This window comes from Chrysoperla carnea, chromosome 3 (assembly GCF_905475395.1).
Source record: "Chrysoperla carnea chromosome 3, inChrCarn1.1, whole genome shotgun sequence".
NCBI lineage: Eukaryota > Metazoa > Arthropoda > Insecta > Neuroptera > Chrysopidae > Chrysoperla > Chrysoperla carnea.
In genome coordinates this window covers 76,852,636-76,858,540 of record NC_058339.1, presented here as the reverse complement: position 1 = coordinate 76,858,540, position 5,905 = coordinate 76,852,636, and positions in this window count along the sequence as shown.

The following is a 5,905-nucleotide window of genomic DNA, read 5'->3' as shown; positions in this document are numbered from 1 at the left end:
TAGCTTGGTTCGTCAATCTTTGCCAAAGCCTTGGTCATTAAATCTAGTTTTTCTAGTCAATATTATGCACTGAAAGGGTTTTAAGGGAGTTTTTCCTATTTTTGGGGAATTAAAACTTAGATATTAAAACCAACACTCTAACTTGAGAAATGATTGGTTCCCCCAAACAAAGTTTCATCCCCTACTTCACCCGCTTCAAATTTTATTTTAGCGAAAAAAAGTATCTTACGCTTTTTCCCAAATCGGAAATAATCAAAATTGGTTCAGCGGCTTAGGCGTACGTAACAGACGCGTAGCAGGCGGAACTTTCACATCCGTAATTATTAGTTAGGATTAATTTTAGTGGAACCGGTATTTAATATGAAAGAAGTGAGTAACAATGTATATATCTGTGTTTTGTCTATGCAGGTTTTTTTTTCGACAGAGAGAAATTATAACATTCGTAAGGAAAAATAAAATGCTTTTTTTTTAGTAAAATTATTTATGACATTAAATATTTAGGTAACTAGAGCTACAACTGCTGTTGCTAATAAATTAATGTTTCATTCGTAATAAATAATTTTATTAAAATATAGTTTGTTGCACATTTTATCTGCTATAATAATTTTATTTTTTTTGTTTGTAACATTATAATACCTGAATGACCGAGCTTTACTCGGTAATTGTTAAGTTAAAAAGACACAAATTTTATCAGTAATATAAGAATCATTTAAAATCTCTCCTAAAAGTCTCCACACAAATACCAATTTGAATGTCGCGGTAATGTACTTTATGGCGTCGCCAATAGATGTCTGGAAGAGTCATATTTTTCAGTCAATGTTTCAGTCTTTCCTGAAAACAAGGATAAAACGACGTTTTCTAAAAATGAATCCTAGTTAGATCGATTTTTCGCCCCAAAGACCACATGCAGACTAATCCGAGATTGCTGATGTATATATATAGACAAGAATTGCTCGTTTAAATATATAAGATTTTATAATTGAATTTTAAATTAACCGTAAATATACTAAATTCACAATTCGGTTAGTATATAGTGATGAAAATGATTATAAACTTGTTACTCATGGTTTTTGGGGTCTCTTAAAACGAATATCGGGTGGTGGGTTAATCAGAATTGGTGTCCAAGGTACCTGGTGCCCAAGGCAGACGATATCCTGGTCGTCTCCTGGAGTTTTCGAGAAATTCCCAGTGCACCAGGGATTCACTCTGGACCCTTCAGCGACCCAAAACTTTCGAGTAATAAGTATGAAATTATTCTCATTACTCTTAGCCGAATTGTGAATTTAGTATATTTAAGGTTAATTTAAAATGCAATTATAAAATCCATATTATTTATGGAAATAACATATTTTTAATTTCTTATTAATCAATTTAGGCCACAAAATTTCTTGATGCTTTAACGAATCGAGAGCCGAAATCCGCCTTCAAATCCGACTTATTGTTAAAATTTTTCGAGCTTTGACCGTTTTTAGTGTTTCGTTTCTGCGACTAAAATTCTTGAACAATGAGCGATGAACAATGAACAATTGCTCTTGGTTTAAAACATAAATTCACACAATATATAGGATATGCAAATACCTCGTAAAATACCAATTGTTTAGTAGCACATTATATTTCGTAGCCAGCGTTAGGTGCACAAATTGCACAAATATTCTTTGACATGAATAGTTGGTATTTTCACAAAGCATTAGGTAAATAAATTTAAGTAGTGATTTATATTTTCCGAACCATTTTCAATGGAAAATGCTTGATATCCGATAAAAGCAGGTATATAATGTTTGATATCCGATTTTACGAAAATTTATGTTTGACATTTGATTCAGAATGCATGCGATACGAAATTATTCCTGTAAAATAACAACTGGGACTGTTTTAGCTCAATATTAAATTCTTACCTACATTAACATTTTTTCGCGGAATGTTAAAAAATTATTTTATTTGTATGATGGTAGCATTGGTAAATTATACAATTTATAGTCTTTTGGTCTTCTCAGCCTTTTAGTCTTCTATGTAAAGAGAAATACAGCTGAAATTTTCATCAAACAAAGTTAAGAATCATCTTGCTTTTAACCTTTCAAAAAAAGTTTATTGAAGCCCACTAGCAGATATTCGCGTTAAACTTAAGGATGTACGAGCGCTGGGGTAATTTTTGATGAAAAGCTTGAGTTTTTTTTTCACATGAAGTTGACTTAGTCTAAATCAATTTTGAAAACTGTAAGGGGGGAGGAGGCAAAAGTAGGCATATTTAACTTGGTCTTATCGGAAAATGGTAGATAGATGATATTTTTTCATAGATTTCTCCGAAACTAGTCGGTGAAAATTAAACAAAAATTATTCAAATTAAAGTTAAAACTTTAATAAAATATTGAAAAGAAAAAAAACGTTGTACTCGACTAGCTAAAGATGTATGAGCACGGTAGTGGGGACACAATTAAAAAACCTATATATTTTCAATTTTGATGGTGAATTATGTTATAACTTGACAATAAAAGACGAAAAGTAAGAATAAAATTTTTCGAAATCTTTAGTAATTTGCAAAAAATTGAAAATTAAAAATTTTGTTTAATTATTTAGCTTTCGATGTTTCGAAAACCAAGTCAGATATCGAAAAATTGTATTCGTATTTTGTTGAAAATAAGGTAAAAATAATTTGAACTACAAGTCTAAACTTGCCTTGGCGCTCGCACTACATTAATACATTTATTCAAAAAATTTTATTGAATTTTCCATTTCGAAATTTAAAAAAATATGAAATATTTTTAGAAAAATAACAAAATATAAAAAAAAAGCATTTCAATGTTGATAAATAAATAAATGAAAAGTTCATTGTATTTAATTAAAAATTTAATTTAAATACACAAAATGTATTTATTTATTGTTCAACATCGAATGATATCTCCCGTTTCTAGAGCTCTAGCTAGCTAGGTGTGTTTCGAGATATTTCGAGAGTATATATTTCATCTATATATGCGCTTCCTAGTGCATGATAGTTTCCTATTCAGATACCGTATAGAACGGAATACCTAACTAGTTTGTTATTTATATCGCAATGTATATAAAAATATTTTTAAAAATAAAAAAAAATTAAAAATTCAGTTTTATTAAAAAAAAATTCATATATATGATGATCTTTTTAAATTATGAATAAATTAGTTGTCTACTAAATACACTATTGAGGCCTTTTAGATATATGGAAAATAGTTTTAAGGAAAAGTTGTGCAGCTTAGCGGATAAAAAAAAATTGAAGCCACTTCGCTATGATTGTTAAAACCATAAAAATAAAAATAATAAAATTATTTTTGGAACTTCCTTCCTTATCGCACGTTATAATTTGTTTGCTGATTGGGAGGTAAAACCACAAAAAGTGCAACAGACTCCAAAATACGAGAATTAGGTTACCCAGTAAACTAAAACTTTTTTTATCGAATTTATGTCAAATTGTATTTTTTGTCCAAAATTTATGTTCTGAGTTCTGAGTTTTCAGAAGTTAAATATAATAGAGATAATTTAAAGTAAGTACAAGGAAATTTTATATTATGTAAAAATGTTTCTAGTGCAAGCTTAGGCTTCCGTACCCGAAAAAAAAACTAAAAAATTGGCGATGATCTTCAAAATCGATTCAGTTTGGAAAAGGCATGACATATAAATAATTACTATGGAATGCTACTATGCTTTTATTAATTAATAATTACTATGCTTTAAATTTCAAGCAGCAGATATTACAGACTAAATAATCCGTTTTACGTGCTACCATGTTTATAATATCAAACACTGATTAATTTTTATCAAAGTGATTTCCCAAATCGTAGCCTCCCCTTATTAATTATGAGTATTCAATGCTAAGTATGTGTTAATGCATCAATTAACGAACATTTTAATAATGTTATGTCATTTAATATTTATTTAAATAAAACATTATTTAAAAAATAATAATTTATAAAAACAAGTATTTATACAGCGTGAATAACGTATAAGTGTCAATAAATCAATAATTCTGTAGCAGTATTAAAGGCAGTATTCTGGTCTGGAAATTCGAAGAAATCGATTTTCTTTTTGTATATTTGTAAAGGTTAAACCCCAAAGATTTTAATGTCCTTAAACCGATTTTTTAAAATTCAAATTATTTTTGGAGATACAGCGGAATTTTTGGTAGCGGAGAGTGAATTGATCGATCTGTACTGCGAGCAACTGATGCCTCAAAAGAATGCAAAACAGTTCGGTTCGCAGAAATAACTTTGCAAGACATTGCATATGAAGTAAAAGAAGGGCCAATGTACGGATCTGGGATCGCCGATTAATCCAAAGTGAGTAATATTATCATTAGTTCTTCTGCCGAAATTGTCCCTCAAACTTAAAACGCATTTTTCTTGAAACTATAAATTTCGAGGTGGTTGACTTGATATCTCAAGTTCTACTAGACCGCTTCCTTTGAAATTTGGTGGGAATATTCTTTATAAATCTCTCTATCGTCTGAACCCTGGATTTAAAAAATTACAATTTTTCAAAACAAATGTTTACTTTTATTTTTGTAATTTTTATTTCAAATTTTATTCTTTCGGATCACTGGAAGGGTTGGCATCGTGTCAAACAGGGCATCATGTTATTTTGTAGCCCCTATTTCACCGGCCTGTAATTCGAAGAATTTTTATTTTTTTAAATAATTTTAAAATGAAAATAAATATCATATTAATTTTTTATAATCTTAGTTTGAAAAATGCCTACAATTTACGCTTCTAGACCAGAAGTCGTGCCATAAGGGAGTATTATAGCACGACTTGGTGCATTCCTACTATTAGGGAAGAGTATTCGTGTTAACTCAGATATTTATAAGAACAAAATAAAATTAACATCCCTGTATATTCTCCATTTAATTCTGTATGTATAAAATAAATAAATAGTATTCGTTCATTAAGTAATATTCAATTTAAAATAAATACACAGCAGCATTTGATTTATCATAATATTTTCAAGTGTCAACGCCAATTACTACAAAATATAATAATTACGTGCAAATATGTCAGAAATAATAATTGTGGTCACGCTACTACGTACGATACTCATATTATTACTAAGGTTAAATGCAATATTATATTATCATGACACATTTTATTGTGTATTACCTATATACTCCAATCATCTTAGGGTTTTATTTCGGAACCTAACGGAATAAGCTGAATTTTTGTACAAACCTTTATTTTGATAGTTCAAATGTGGTCTCAAAATTTACATATGATCACGAGTTCAAAGTCAAAGGTCTCGAAAATCAGTTTTTTGTGAATACATATCTCGTTTCTCCTGCCATCAATCGTATTAACTTTTATCATAAAAGTTGTAGAAGATAAAATTTTCTATAAATTTTGTTTGAAACTTTTTTTGTACGTTGAACCGTTTTTGAAATAGAGGGCGCAGAAGATGATGCGCTCAGCTTAACAATCTTCAGTACTGAGTCAATATTTATAAATATAAGGTATTAAATAATTATTTAAGTAATATCTAATGAATAATTAGGAAAAAAACCGCATTGTAGACTGGGATTCACTATTGATCCTGTCTATTTTTCACTTAATTATCCATTGAATACTACTTAAATAATTAAATAATACTTTATATTTTTAAATATTGATCCTGCTCTAAGGTACGTATAGTTCAGCGCTTCATCTTCTATTACAAGAACGTCCACCGTATAAAAAAAGCTTTCAGACAAACAGTATCTCAAAATTTTTTTAAGTAGTATTTAATCGATAATTAAGTGAAAAACTGTATAATAGATACGGTCAATTGTGAATCCCAGTCTATTATGGGTTTTTTTTCCATAATTGTAGAAAATTTTATCTTCTACAACTTTTATAATAAATGCTAATACGATGGAAGGCAAAAGAAACGAGATATTCACAAAAACTGATTT